We start from the raw sequence: 16762 nt of genomic DNA, 5'->3' as shown, positions 1-16762 counted from the left end.
CCTCAAAGGTTTAATGATTCTTATGGAGAAAGTTTACAGAAAATGATTGAAATTTTCATTGCTGATCATAACGAGGCAAATACTTTCAAAATGTATATGCAATATTATCAGACAGCAATGATGATTTCATGTTCTCATCTTTAATTCATTGAAAAAATGTTATGGCAATAGAAATAATGCTAAATGGCTCAACTGGGCTCTACTTAAGTAAGTATCTAAGTCAGACTCAAATGCTGAATTGTCATTCACATATTGCAGACGAAATCAGAAAGACCAACATCCTGAGTATCTGATCATGGTTTAAGACTAAATAAGTTGCTGGATTGTGAATCTTTTTGATACGAATTATAGCTCCTTAGTAGTTAAGCTTTTATAAGAACGATTTATAAGAATAATTAGGCACAAAAAAGCCTCAAAATGGGAACAATTGAAAAACAATGATCAGCCTGGATTAGCTTTAATTCTTAAAAGTAATTTATGGTCAAATAAGTAAAAAAAAGGAAACTAAACTTGAAATATGGTTTTAAACCTATACTATAGTTTTTCTCTGGAAATAAAAAGAGGAAAAGAACTATTATACATACCACATTGGTTGGACCTTCACTTATTATATACGTACAATAGTATACTAAGTTAACAAAAGAAAAATATTTTCAAGGCTAACGAAAATGTTTTTAATGATAATTGCATTTAACACTTTTTTCGCTGCCATGAAGATACTCAGTGGTTTTGATGGAGAAAAAGATGAAACTGGAAATTTTTGATGACTTCTTAACGTCATAGTATTTGTAGTGTCTATCAAAGATAGCTTTCCTCACCCATGTTAAAGTCCAAGCATCCTGGCTTCCTACAATGAAGTTTTCATGGCTAGGCGTTCAGGCGTGAATACTCTTACGTAATCACCGCCTTGTATGATGCTTAGCCATTATTACTTTGGGAGTTTATTTTCGCTTTAAAACGCACATAAATTCAGTGTAGCATGATGGAAAAAGTTGATCTCGTTTTTCATATTTTGAAAAAAAATCGAGGCTCACTTCCCCTATGGCTAGAATGTTAAGGTAGTCCATCAAATCATTATTCGCAGCCAACTTTCTTTATAGTTGGACGAGATACCATTGAAGAGAATCCTTGTTGTTAGATGTTTTGAGTTTGATGCTTTTTTGCATCTCCGACTCATTCCTACTAACAACGATGATATTTTGCTTTAGTTCTGGACCCTGTTTTTGGATCTTATAGCTCAAAATGATTGATAAAGTTTATCGTGATATTCGATTCAGTTCTGGTATTTCGGTCAATGAATAGTGGTGAGATCGATGTTTTTTGCACTTGATTTCAACAATGAGCTTACCACGAAAATACTTTGCTATATTAGCCGACGGAATTCAATGGAACTGAGTTTTAATTTCGAAACCCGTGATGAATGAATGAACGTGAAATTCTCATTGCTGGCTATAACGAGACAAATACTTTCAAAATGTATATGCTTGCGTAGACAGCAATGATGATTTCATGTTCCCATTGTTAATTCATGGGACATAATGTTATGGAAATAGAAATTACGCTAAAAGACTCAACTGGGCACTACTTCAGCATGTAAGTGAGAGTCAAATGCTGAATTATTATTTAAGAATGATTTGCTCGGTTTCAAGATCAGGGAAAGCTCGATCTGTCAATTATACCTTGCTGGTATTGAGGAAAAAATTAGAAAGACCCACACTCTGAATATCTGATCAATTGAAGAGCAATGCTGAGCCTGGATTAGCTTTAATTCAAGCAAATAATTGGTCAAATGGGGCACTAAACCTAAAATATGGTAATAAACCTATACCTTAGTTTTGCCCTCGTGAAATAAAAAGAGGAAAAACAATATTGTACAGGCCGCTTTGGTTAGACCTTCACTTATTATACATACAATAGTATAGCAAGTTAACAGGAGAAAAATGTTTTCAAGGCTGACAAAAAATGTTTTCACTGCTATAATTGTACTTGGGAAATTTTTTTGCTGCCATGAAGATACTCAGTTGTTTTGATAGTGGGAGCGATGAACAATTTTTTATTATTGTTATTATTATAAAGGAACCGTATTCTTTATAGTGAAATAATATAAAAAAAGGTGCTGATGACATCTTCACTTCATAATTGTAATGTCTAGCCACGATGGCTTTCCTTGCCCATGCTAACAAGAGGTTTCAATGTAAAGAACGAATAAAGAATTTCTCGTGGTTAAGTGTCTTGGGTCGATGCTTTTTTTTGCATTCAGACGTTTCTCACTTGACCACTTGAACTTCTAAACACTAAAAAATGCTATTTAATTGGACAGAAACAGGTTTTCGACTTTACTTCACTTGCTATAATTGTTTTTGGGAACTGTTTTGGTTGCCATGAAGATACTCAGTTATTTTAATGGTAAAAACAATGAAAATATAAATTTTTGATGACATATTTGCTTCATAATATATCAAATGTCTAGCCAGGATGACTTTCCTCACCCAAGCTAACAAGAGGTTTCAATGTAAAGAACGAATAAAGAATTTCTTGTGGTTAAGTGTCTTGGGTGGATGCTTTTGTGCATTCAGACGCTTCTCACTTGACCAATTAAAACTTCTAAACACCACAAAATGCTATTTAATTGAAAAGAAACAGGTTTTCGATTTTACTTCACTTTATACGTATAATAGTACAGTAAGTCAACAAATGAAAAAATATTTTCAAGTCTGACAAAAAATGTTTTCAATGCTATAATGTATTTGAGGATTTTCTTGTTTGTCTTGAAGATACTCAGTGGTTTTGATAGTGGGAATTATGAAATTATGAAAATGGAAAGTTCTTCCGTCACTTTATAAGTATATCTGTATATCACAAAGTTATCCTAAGATTCCCTGCATTGCCAAATAATAATACCAAAAAAATGTATTTTGCACTTATCAGATTATCAATGATGAGAATATCATATTAATGGAGCAGTTGCCAAAAATTGGATGGTCATAGAAGGGGTCGCAGAAAAATGGATACGTTAAAAATATTTTTTGAGCGATCCTGTCTGTGGCAAATCTTTGTCGAAGTGATATTATGGTGAATGAAGGATCATTTTTTAACAGTGATATATAAGCATTTCCCCGGTAAAATTTAATAGTCTATAGATTTGTGTAATAAACTATCGAATATTATCTGGCACTGTCAGTAACATAAATAAACGATAATACATAGGGAAAAAGTTAGGAGCGGACATATGACAGTCCTTGCATCGACGATTTTAACTTATCAGATTATAACTGCTAAAACTGGTCGTTATAGACGTGTTTGCATAAAAATGTATGCTTTCAAAGTATGGTTGTTACGTAAAGCTGTCTGTGACGGCTAGTGGTTCAAACCATATGGGGCTGGGATTGACGGTTCATTCAAGTGATGATATAAAGCGGTAATATCAATGGTTTAAAGCTTTGTATAACCATAATTAGATATAAGGTAAGATGATTTTCACTTGTCAGATTATAACTGATAAAAATATCATGGAAAAGGAGCAAAACTGGTTGTTATAGACGTGATTGCATAAAAATGTATGCTTTCAAAGTATCATTGATAGCAATGATGCCTGTGACGGCTAGTGGTTCAAACCATATGGGGCGGGATTGACGGTTCATTCAAGTGATGATATAAAGCGGTAATATCAATGGTTTAAAGCTTTGTATAACCATAATTGAATATAAGGTAGGACGATTTTCACTTATCAGATTATAACTGCTAGAAATGTCATGGAGATGGAGTAGTTTCCAAAAACTGGTTGGTTATAGACAAACAGAAATAGAACAGAATTTAAAACGATCTGCATGTCAAATATCTTTGTATGTTTTATAGCATCTAAAGTTATTACAACTGTCGATCTTTATGGAATAGGACTAAGTTTTCTTGATGGTCGAAAACAACGTAAGAGAAATGAAGATGAAGCATCATTTAAATAATGATATGAAGTGTACTTTTAACTTATCAGATTACAACTGATGTCATTATCATGAAAAAGGAGCTGTTGCCAAAAATTGGTTGGTCGTAGACTGGGTCGCAAAGATGGATACGTTTTTAAAAGTATCTTTTTGAGCGATACTGTCTGTGGCAACTTTTTGTTGAAGTGATATGGTGAAGGAAGCATCATTTAAACAATGATATGAAGTGTACTTTTAACTTATCAGATTACAACTGATGTGATTATCATGAAAAGAATCATTTGCCGAAAATTGATTGATCGTAGACTGGGTCGCAAGATGGAAACGCTTTTGAAAGTATCTTTTTGAGCGATACTGTCTGTGACAAATCTTTGTTGAAGTGATATGGTGAAGGAAGCATCATTTAAACAATGATATACAGTGAACTTTTCACTTATCAGATTACAACTGATGTGATTATCATGAAAAGGAGCAGTTGCCAAAAATTGGTTGGTCGTAGACTGGGACGCAAAAATGGATACGTTTTTAAAAATATATTTTTGAGCGAAACTGTCTATGGCAATTTTCTGTTGAAGTGATATGGTGAAGGAAGGATCATTTTTAAAACAATGATATAAAGCGTACTTTTCGCTTATCAGATTACATTTGATGAGAATTTCATATTAATGGAGAAGTTGGCAAAAAATGGTTGGTCGTAGACTGGGATGCAAAAGTAGATACGTTTTTAAAGGTATCTTTTTGAGCGAAACTGTCTATGGCAATTTTCTGTTGAAGTGATATGGTGAAGGAAGGATCATTTAAACAATGATATAAAGCGTACTTTTCGCTTATCAGATTACATTTGATGAGAATTTCATATTAATGGAGAAGTTGGCAAAAAATGGTTGGTCGTAGACTGGGATGCAAAAGTAGATACGTTTTTAAAAGTATCTTTTTGAGCGATACTGTCTATGGCAATCTTTGTTGAAGTGATATGGTGAAGGAAGGATCATTTAAACAATGATATAAAACGTACTTTTCACTTATCAGATTACAACTGATGTGATTATCATGAAAAGGAGCAGTTGCCAAAAATTGGTTGGTCGTAGACTGGGTCGCAAGATGGAAACGTTTTTAAAAGTATCTTTTTGAGCGATACTGTCTGTGGCAACTCTTTGTTGAAGTGACAATGGTAAGTCGCGGGCTTACTTACTATGAATGGGGAACACTTATGTAAAACTAAAACCTTTTAAGTCACCTCGTCCTGGTTAGATGTTTGACACCGGCCTGATATGAAACATCATGCCTGGTATGAAACGGGAACACTTATGTAAAACTAAAACATTCTAAGTCACCTCATCCTGGTTAGATGTTTGACACCGGCCTGATATGAAACATCATGCTTGGTATGAAACGAGAACACTTATGTAAAACTAAAACCTTTTAGGTCACCTCATCCTGGTTAGATATTTGAAAATGGATGCTTTAATTGTATTCCATTTCATGAACTAACCACGATGGAACTTAGTTACAACAAAGGTAATTTTTGGTTGGATGCCATTCTAGCAATGGGAGATGCTGGTTAGAAAACGAAAATACACTGTCAGAAGATGAACCAAAGACAAAATGAAGAACTCGTTGCTGGATTTGTAGAAATATTATTCAATTTAGTGAATAGTTTCTTCTTTATTCTAGCAATGAGAGATGCCAGTTGGAAAACAAAACAACACTCCCGAAGAAGACGAATCGAAGAAAAAATGAAAAACTCGTTGCTGAATTTGTAGAAATATTATTCAATCTAGTGAATTTATTTTTCTAGCAATGAGAGATGTCGGTTAGAAAACAAAACAACACTCCCGAAGAAGATGAATCGAAGACAAAATAAAGAACTCGTTGCTGGATTTGTAGAAATATTATTCATTCTGATGAATAGTTTCTTCTTTAATTCTAGCAATGAGAGTTGCTGTAAAGGCAGTGAAAAAAGTCTGTTGGTTAAGTGTCATGAGCTAAATGCTTTTAGCATGGGCGTGGGAGGGCGTGGGAGGGTGAGAAAGTTCTCCTTTCTTTGGTTCGAAAAATACTGTGTAAGCAAATGGTAGGAGAAGCGTTAAATGATGTCCTTTAATGTAAAGAAACGACTAAAGGAATTTCCGTGGTCAAGCGTCTTGAGGTCGATGCTTTTAGCATGGGCGTGGGAGGGCGTGGGAGGGTGAGAAAGTTCTCCTTTCTTCGGTTCGAAAAATGCTGTGGTGGCAAAATGGTAGGAGAAGCGTTAAACGATGTCCTTTAGATATAAAGAAACGACTAAAGAAATTTCCGTGGTCAAGTGTCTTGAGGTCGATGCTTTTTTTGCATTTAGATCCTTCTCACTTGACCACTGGAATACTCTTGTTAGTTTGAGATAACGATTGATTGAAGTTCATATGTTTCAGAATCCCTGGTATTTAAAATTTTGAATGTTTTGGATAAGAAATTCTTGTGGTTACGTATAACAACAACAAACAACAAGCCGTTGTTTCACTAACCACGATGGTACATTTTACCTTGTTTAATGTACGTATTATATGAAAACTGTGATGGCATTACAAACATGTGAAGGAATTTATCTAAAGTTTTGAGTAAAGGAATTCTCGTGATTACGTGTAACGAGTTTTCTGCTTTATATAGTGCTGTAGTTTCGCTAACCGCGATGATACATTTTACTTTGTTTGAAATAGCGGTTGGATTTATAATTTTGTATCAGAACTTGTATTGAATGTGAAGGAATTATGGTGGTTGAGGATTCTAATCACAATGATGCTTTCATTGCATTTGTGATTTTTTTTGCTAACCACAATGAAACTTTCCTAGATATGTTTCAGCATAGAGGTATAAAGAAAGACAGGAGATGAATTTGTCGGTAATTGGTCGTTAAAGTCTTTTGATTTCTTTTATGTAATAAAATCAAAAGAAATTCTAGGCTCGCCCGATGAAATACGACTTTTTAGTAGAACTCAAGTTTGCTCTGAACATTCTTACTATCAGCATCGAAGATTTCTAGCCTTCTAATATACGAGGATAAAATAAAATTTAGCCCCACAAAACAAGTTTGCGTTCAATTTTGTCATCCATTAAATTTTGTTATGAAAAGATATTTTCTCCACCCAGAAAATAAAAAGTTCTGTATAAGCACACACAATTTCAGACCCAATTTGTAGACAAAAAGTCGCTGGAGAATTTTGGAGGAAAGTATTAAGCAATAGAGTTCACCTTGAAGAAAATGTTGATCGAAAAATCTTGTCATTTGATGAAGGATTGCAAAGTTTACAGGCCTTATTTTAATCCAAATATTTTCTTACATCTATGTCAGAAACAACGAATCTCGTCTCATCTTATTTCCAACACTTAAGTTAGCCAATAAGATTTCACCTATCAACAAAAGAGCTCATTAAAAATGCACGATATATGAGATTATGAGCATGCATACCTCGTAATTTTTTTAATCGTAGGGCGAGCATGGTTACAATAGCATACTTCTCCTGTTTCTTTATACCTCCATGGTTTCAGTCATAATTCAAAACACTTAATCCTCCTGAATCCTCAAAACATACATGAAATAAAAGCATTATCGTGGTTAGATGAAATTGAGTTTGATGCTTTTTGTATCACATTGCTTTACGTATAACCACAAAGATATTACACCAAGTAAATCGAGACCAATTTATACGAATTTATCCATCAATAACTGTTGAATCTAAAATATTGTATCAGAACTTGTATTGAATGTGAAGGAATTATGGTGGTTGAGTATTCTAATCACGATGATGCTTTCATTGTATTCGTGATTTTCTTTACTTACCACAATGAAACTTTCCTATATATGTTTCAGTTATAATTCAAAAAATTTAATCATCGAAACATAAATCAAGATCTCCACTAAGGAGGTCGAAATATTGTTTAAAATGAAAATGTATATCAAGAATGACCATTTGAACTTACATAATAATTCAAACATTCTCATCTGAAGAAGCAAAAGAAATATCGTGGTTAGATGAAATTGAGTTCGATGCTTTTTGTATCCCATTGCTTTACGTCTAACCACGAAGATATTTTACCGAGTCAATCGAGACCAATTTACACAAATTTTGTTCAAAAAGCGATGGCCAAGTGGTCAAAGGCGTCTCAAACCAGAAGTTCGCGCTTCGAATCCCCGCTCCTTCAAATGTTCTGTTCAGATCTTAAATTGTCGAGCCGGCTGACCGTGGACCCCGTGAAAACAATCGAAAGACTGCCTTAAAGTCCTAGATTACTAGGATATCCACGTTAAATATCGACTATCGGTCAATACGCACAGAGTGTACTACGAAACGATAAACGTGAGATACACTCTGGTACAGAGTATTCGAACCCTCGCTCTTTCTAATGTTCAGTTCAGCTCATGCATAGCCGAGTCTGCTGACCATTACCTTCGTGAAACAATCGAAAGACTGCCTTTAAAAGTCCTAGATTACTAGGCTATCCACGTTAAATATCGACTCTATCTATCGATGTGAAACAAATACTAATTAATTATTCTGTTGGTTGAGCGTTTATGGCTTCTTGATGCATTTTGCAATTCATGATATTCATGACGTAATGTTTTCTACAGAAAGACCCTGGTTTTTGCCAGTAGTGGCAAATTTTATACAACTTTTGTCTAGTTTAAATTTGCCACTGCTGGCTAAAACCGGGGTATTTCCGTAGAAAAAATTACGTCATGAATATCATGAATTTACACCCAACCACGACAATGATAATGCTGTAGTTCAATTTTGTGCAAGGTAAAGATCAGAAAAGATTTTCAAATCGTTTTGCCCCAAGAAACATCAATGATAAAATCACCGAAGCTGGACTAGTTTGATACTGTTAACACGAGGCTATTGGTTATATCTAATCGCTATGCTTTTCGTCTCTTTGGAGTCTACTTTAAGGGCAGAAACTTTCGCGGGCAGAAACTTTTTCGCGTTTTTGGCATTTTTTCGCGAAAGTTTCTGCCAGGTAAGAAATTAAACAAGAAATTCGCGAAAGTTAATTTCGCGAAAAATGAAATTTTCCTAAAAATCGCGAAAGTTTTTTCCAAGTTTTAAAAGTCGAGGAGAGTTGATATTATCGAGATTATCGCACTGACTAGGATTCGGAATGGGAGGAAAAAGTGCAAATAGTTTATTTTTGATTTATTAGCATATCACTCTTTCGATTGAAGAAAAAATGAGATTTGAAATAATTTTTTATTCACTTTTCCTAGCCACTCGCGAAAGTTATTGCTACTAAAATTGAACATTCACAAAAAACACGAAAGTTTCTTCCGTAAATTTTATTCAAAAAGTAAAAATCGCGAAATTTAAATCCGCGAAATTTCGCGACTTTTCGGTCTTGCGAAAGTAGTCAAATTTCGTTGCCAAGTACTATTCTTACTTTGACATTTTGACATTGTAATCACTGACAGTTAAAACATGCTTTTCACGACTCTATGGAGTCTAGTCAAACTTTGTTGCCAAGAGTATCGATTGAATAGGTTTTAAGAAAAAATGTGGTTTACATTTGACTTGATACTCCTTTTCCATCGGCCTTGGTATTGGATCAAAGTTATTTACAAAAGCGTGATATTAATCAAAAACTAGTAAAGGATGACTGGCCACTGACCTTTGACCTTTGACGTTGTTCCGAATGCACTTTCGGCTTCAGAGAAACAAAGCAGTAAGGTATGACCAAAGTTTAGGGCTAGAGTCAAACACTTATATAGGATTTCAACTCGCCAAATACTTCATAAGTTGAATGTGTTTTTCATACAAACGCTGGTTTGGAAGTAACAGTTACTGCCAGAAGTAAGAAAAATGTAGAAACACGAAAACAAAGAAAGTACTAGACTCAATCCGTTATCTGAAGTGTGGTTTCGCTTTCCCTTCGGCTTGAAACTCAAAGAAACAAAGTCAGTAAAAACGATAAATTCAAACAAACACACAAAAAAAGCAAACTATTTCTCGACAAACCTTTAGATGATTATCTGATTTTGTTCCGAACGCATTTTCAGCTTCACCGAGCTCAAAATAATCATTGATGAAAACATTGAAAGTTTCGTTCTGTTGCAAAGCCAATTCAAACCTATAAAACAAAAAATTCATTCCGTATATATAGATTGAAATTTTTCTTCAACAATAGTGGTTTCAAAAAAATCCTGAATGTTTGGGTTGGGACACGTCTGACTACTTTTCAGATGTTTAATCTAGATATTTTTTATCTTGGTTCTGCTAAATTTTCATAAGAAAAGCCCATAAATCACATATAGTAGAGCTAAGGCTATACTAATGTGTTTTCCAGGCGGCTTCAACGCAATTTTGTTGCAGGCTTTTGGTGCAGGCACTTTTTTCTAGAATATTTTTATTGCGTTGCAGAAAGAAGGATTGCAGGATGTGTTTCATTTTGCAATTCCTCGCACTTTCAACGGTAGCCACCTGTAAAAAAACATCAGTATAAAATAACCTTAGCTAAAATATTCAGACAATTGATGTCAAGGACTGAGGTAAAAAAAAAGAAAATAAAGACGTATAAATTCTTGAAAAAGAAATCATTTTTTGCGATTCTTTGCCTTTTTTTGGTAAAGAGTTTAAAGTTTTTTTCTTCACTTCTCTCGAGATCAAAGGCACCGACATGATAGTTCTGTACATTTTTTCGATGAATGGATTTTCTAGCGTTTGGAAGAATTTTTAAACCGTAGTATGGCTAATATGAGATAGGGGTGAGAGATAGGATAAGAGAAAGATTTTGCATGATGGATGGATATCAGCCACGAGTTTCTGTGTTCATCCTGAGATATAAAATTCTTCTTTTCTTCTTGGTCACGTAGACGAAGAAGTTCAGCAAATATGTTGTTGTAGGCACTTTTTTCGTTCCTCAACTTTAACCACTTGCGTCTCGGTACGACAAGTACAAGACCTTTTAAGCTCGACTTTTCTTTTTCGAATATTTCTTCTCAAATTTCCGTTACAAAAGAATTAGCACAATACGTGCGCAGCCTTCCTCCTTTCACTCATGTCGTTTGTTGAGTGAGAAAATGAGTTGAGAAAAAACGATTGAAGATTTGATACAACATAAAAAAATTTCGAAAAGACTTTAAAGAAAATAGTTAATTTCTTTAATGTATTTTTGATTAAAAAATTTCAAAAATTTTAAAGATATTAATGTAGTGTAACCACGGCTTCAATTCTCCTCCCAAATGATGTATGAAACACAACCTAAAGTTTACCTCAGTCCTTGACATCAATTGTCTGAATATTTTAGCTAAGGTTATTTTATACTGATGTTTTTTTACAGGTGGCTACCGTTGAAGATGGAAGATTCAATATTGATCAATAATATAGCTGACGCTCTCTAATCCGATTTTAAAAGGGGAACTTAGTCCGGTGACGTTCTTGGTTGACCCTGACAAGTAGTATTTATAATAGAAACATGTTAAAGCACCAGTTGGAGTAACTGACTAGTCCGCCATTTTGTTTTATATTCTGCTTGACGGGATTCGAATGTTTTTAAATTCGAACGTTCGAAAATCTATGGTAAGATAGAAAACCACATGGCGGACTAGTCGACTACAAAACTTGACACACCTCCAAGGGAAATTTGTGAGCAGAGAGCCTATCTAGTGTGTAAGGGAATAATTTATCTGCAATACATCTTACCATTCTGTTTGTGATTCTTGGTTGAAAAAATCAGCCGTGTTCTATGGAGAAACAATGATTCAAAGGTAAATTTTAATAAACCTATAAACCCTTAAAGGCGCGGTCGATTTTTGAGGAGACTGGTAATGAATTTACTTCATTGTTATATTGCACAAAGCTTTTACTTATTTATCACAATAAAAGTAATAATGGTATTATACACCCCCTTCTCACAGACCATGTAGGATTTTTTAGCCAGCGGAGATAAAAATAACAGACTGAAACTCGATGGTGATTGATATTTCAATATTTTTTAAGGCTGGGGATTTCAATTCTTTTGTTTTCAAGTCAGTGGGGATGGGAAAAATATCATAATATTTTTCAGTGAGGATTGGTTTATTTGATTATTATCAGTGGGAACAAAAATTGGAGGATAATTTCCCACTGGGGACGATATTTTCGCCAATGTGAGAAGGGGATGTTATTATTTACTGGCAATGGAAATCATATATAACATTTTAAAGAGTAAAGAAATTTTAAGATTAATTTTAGGGAAAGAACTCTTGTCTATTGCTCGTTCCGACATCAACTTTTTATTTCTGCCTATCTTCTCTGAGGCTCTTTTCTGACCCCCTGGTGACCTTTCTGACTTATTTACTATGTTTTCTGACTATTTTAAAGTGTTTTAACTGACCTTGAAATATCGACCCGACCGGGATTCGAACCCACCAAATGAAAGAGTTTCTGATCAGAAACCCAGCGCGCTATCCGTTGAGCCACACTCGCACAGCTAATCACAAAATTTGGAAATACTTAATGAATGAATAAAAAGACGGGGGTAATGTTATTATAATATGGGTAAAATTGCCCCTTATTTAACCTGACTGAAATTCGAGCCGTTACTAGCAACCCTGCGGGGCTCAGGGCGCCGAGTATGCACCCGGCACAGTGACAAGCCGTTACTAGCAACCCTGACCTAAACAATCCCAAACAGCAAAACCCCCGGAAAATTTAAAATGTCGGAATGAGCATTAGACAAGAGTCTTTTCCTAATTTTAGGCCGATCCTACAATCAAGGTCATAATATTTGAGAAAAAAGGGAAATCCACCGGGAAGTTTTTGAACCACAATCGATTTGTAAGTGCTCTAAAGTAGGTTGGAAGGGTAGAGTTTTAACTCTGAGTTTTAACATGAGACTTAAGACTTAGGACCTTAGGATCTCAGGATCCAAAAGTTCAAAAATAGTCCAATAAGACTCAGAATATAGCCTGGAAGTCTGTCAACCCCTCCCAAATTGAAAAATTCGATTAAATTAAAAAGATAGCCAAAAATCGACTTTCTCGCCAGAACTTTAAATCTTGAAAAACGTTAAAATAGCCAAAATTCTCAATATATTATGACCTTGATTGTCTTTGGAAATCAAAAATGCCAAATTCTGCTCGGCTGGGGGTCTAATTTCAAACTTAAGTCATATTTCCCGGTTAAAAATATCCCTTTCTTCGGTTTAACAGCCAAAAACTTTTAAAAAATTGAAAATTTTCTCAAATATTGGCATTTTTAGATTTCTGTAAACGGGACCTTATCAAAAAGTGAAATATTTCACCAAAAACTGATTTTGACCTATTGAAAATGCTTCAAAATGGTCGGAAAAGGGTTATTTTTCAAATTTTTGGGGTTTTCTCCTAATTTTAGACCCCCCGCAGAGCAGAAATCGGCATTTTTAATTTTCAAAGACAATCAAGGTCATAATATTTGAGAAAAAAGGGAAATCCACCGGGAAGTTTTTGAACCACAATCGATTTGTAAGTGCTCTAAAGTAGGTTGGAAGGGTAGAGTTTTAACTCTGAGTTTTAACATGAGACTTAAGACTTAGGACCTTAGGATCTCAGGATCCAAAAGTTCAAAAATAGTCCAATAAGACTCAGAATATAGCCTGGAAGTCTGTCAACCCCTCCCAAATTGAAAAATTCGATTAAATTAAAAAGATAGCCAAAAATCGACTTTCTCGCCAGAACTTTAAATCTTGAAAAACGTTAAAATAGCCAAAATTCTCAATATATTATGACCTTGATTGTAGCTAAAGTCCAGCAGAAATCTGTGAAGAAATTGACAAAATCTCGACGTTGTTGCATTGCGATGAGTATTTGCATTTAGTAATTTCATATCTAGATCACAAAGGTTGCATCTTTTAAGGTACCTAACATGCACTTTACGAAAAGAACATTATTTTATAAAAGACTGTTGTTTACTTCATATACGCATTTGATGTTGTTGAATAGTTATTATTTTATACATGATCAAACAACAATGGGCAAAGATTCTCCAAGGAATGTAAAGCCCCTAAATTAACATCAAATTCATTGTGTAGACTGCAGTAGCCTATAACATATATTTATATAGCCCGAAGGGCTCGATGTCGTGCTTTTAGCTCTTCCAAGCAAAAAAATTGAATATCGCAAAAAATATTGTTGCTATTGTTTTCGAAAACCCGCGAAGCTTCGGATTGGTCAATCGCTGAAATTCTATTATAATGTCACGTGACTTAGGCAGGATTTCCTATCTAACCACGGCACACTTTTCAGCAAAAGCTTTACATCTAGCCCTTCGGGCTTTATAAATCTATGGCCTATAAGTTACTACTGAACATACCTGTGTGCCAACGTCCATCTCCTTCTTAACAATAGAATATGCAGAATCTTCAAAGGCAAGACAATCAATAACAATGTCTCTTGAATGTTCATCCTCAATACGATCCTCAAACTGCACTGGACATCCAAAGTCTTTACGAGAACGTGTAATGGTCAGTTTCACCTAAATAAAAAAAGAGGAAAGCTTACATGGGGTAGCCAGTCATTTTTTCATTAAAGCCCGGTATAAGTATATCAAAGATACACAGATACGTTAAAATAAATAACAACTAGTTCGCTGTCATTATCCAGTCAAAAGATCCAATTAATGTAGAGGAAGATGATCGATATATGACGATTTAAAATTTCTCACAAGTATCTCACATTTAGATTGTTGCATTGCAGGCCTGCCAGAAAATGTTTGTACATGGGGGGATATAGTGCCGGGGGGAGGGTAGTGAAAAATCTCCAAATTTGCCTTGTCCGGGGGGTAAAGTGGCTCTGTTTGAGGGTAATTTTGAATGTCCAGGGGGTCAACTGATGGGGGGGATAAACCTGTTTTTTTCTGGAACAGCCCATTCAAGTAGAAACTAAAAATTACAACCTAAATATCTTGACTTTGAAAAGCAAATAGCCAGTCAAATTTAGAGGCTCTACTAAGGACTATGAAAGGATTCTTTTGGTTGAATTTCTTTTTTATCTGGTTATCCCTTTAAGGTTTGATGCAAGTTGAGATAGGACTCACTCGATCATCAGTTTCTACAACTTTTTCATCTTCCACTTCAAATTCACTACCCATGGATATCCATGGCTGTGGTGTGCGCAAACCGATTCGAATGGCTATCTCTGGTTCCTCTTCTCCATTTTCACCAAGGTCTCCACTTTCTTCTGGTGGCTAAAAGTATAAAATAAAAAATACAATGTAACAATTACATATTTTACTCCAATGTAACAATTACATATTTTACTCAATGAATCGCTCAAATTTTCTTCAGTTTCAAAGCATTGCCATTCAGGCAATTTCTGGGGCAATGAATACCAGAGTAAAGAAATAATGTCAATGATTGACTTTTGCAGTGGCTAATAAATTTATCAAACCTTTTACTAAAAGCTAGCCTCTTCAACCATGAACAGCCAAAGAGATTTTTGAAAAATCTGATCGTGTGCCGGTCTGTTCTGGTTAAACGAACTCTGTGTCTCGTTAGTACCAACTTAATGGTACTAAATCATCAAAAAACAGGTGATTTGTAGGAGTTAAGTAGATAAAGTAATGCCAGTTTTAGTGGAAGAATTTTGCTTGCTAAAAGTAAAACACCACGAAGGCAACAAGCAATTTGGGAAAAAATATCTCAGACACTGAAAGGTGCTTAACATTTAAAAAACATACTTTGCACTGCTCTTCCTGCAAAAAAGAGTTTGGTACAGGCTAACTAATATCTACATCAAAAAATTTATGAAACATTGTGTAACTTACATTTAGAATTTTTTGTTTTTCTTCTTCATCGATGATGAGATAAAAATTTTGTCCATACTGGAAAGTTGGATCGTAAACAATCAGCAGCTCATCTGATGGGTATTCCTAAGATTGAAATTAATCCGTCTTATCCATGTGTCTTATAATAGCATCAGCAGGTCTAAATAGATTTCATATGTTTAAGTATGGAGTCCTACTTTCTGCTCAGCATTCAACCCTTTCAAGCCTGGAAACTTGACTTAAAAATGAACACACATTTTCAAGAAAATGAACCGTAAGGATGAAGTTTGTGGACAAATTTTTCTCTGCGTTTTTAAATTAAGAAGTAAAACTCACCTCAACAATCTTCTCTGCAGGATGAAAATCAGAGATGGCAGCACGATCTTTAAAATCTTGTTGAATTTGTTCCTTTGTTATGATTTTATGTTTTCCTCTGTCAAATCGTCATCTGCTTTATATGAGAAAAATTCTTGTGTTTTGGTGGTAAAAAAGATGGGAAAGATGTATGGTGGTGTTCCCGTTTCTTCTGCCATGTTGAAATATGGAATATTTGACTTCTAATTTTAACTATAATATTTTTTTAAATTAATTATCTAAAATATAAATTAATTTATTATCAATATAATAATAAGAGAAAAATAAGTCCGAAAAATTTAATTTGAGCCAAGATAATCAAAGCAACAATATGAAATAAAATGTTATTAAAAGCTATATGTCGTATATCAGCGTATACATCATTCAGGCAAACAAAATTGTTTCTACAAATGTCGAGTTAAAAAGCTTCAAAATCTAAAACAATAAAATGGACCAATTATAGGCAATAAAATCGTGTAAATAAATATAAGTCTCTAGAGGCTTTGAAGTCATTGTTTAAAATAGAGGACAATACTTTTTTAATATAAGATAAAATATTCCATTTCTCAGAGGAGTCAATTATCTTTATATTATTGGTAATAGTATTCATAAAGTACTCCTTTTGTTCTTTCTTGTTTAAGGGTTTCTGATCAAATAAAAGCATTTTATTGATGTTGTTAAAGAATTGACATGAGAGTAGGTGACTGCAAATAGCACTGT

The 16762-nt window shown here is 34.3% G+C and overlaps 1 pseudogene; it reads right to left on the bottom strand.

The window, feature by feature from the left end:
• Positions 1–16277, bottom strand: part of LOC136801619 (dynein axonemal intermediate chain 3-like) — an 87479-nt pseudogene extending 71202 nt beyond the window's left edge.
• Positions 16278–16762: the final 485 nt, after the last annotated feature.

This window comes from Clytia hemisphaerica, unplaced genomic scaffold (genome assembly GCF_902728285.1).
Source record: "Clytia hemisphaerica strain Z4C2 unplaced genomic scaffold, Clytia hemisphaerica genome assembly, whole genome shotgun sequence".
NCBI classification, from domain to species: Eukaryota; Metazoa; Cnidaria; class Hydrozoa; order Leptothecata; family Clytiidae; genus Clytia; species Clytia hemisphaerica.
The sequence above is the reverse complement of the archived record's forward strand: the minus strand, read 5'-3'. Positions and strand labels throughout refer to the sequence as shown.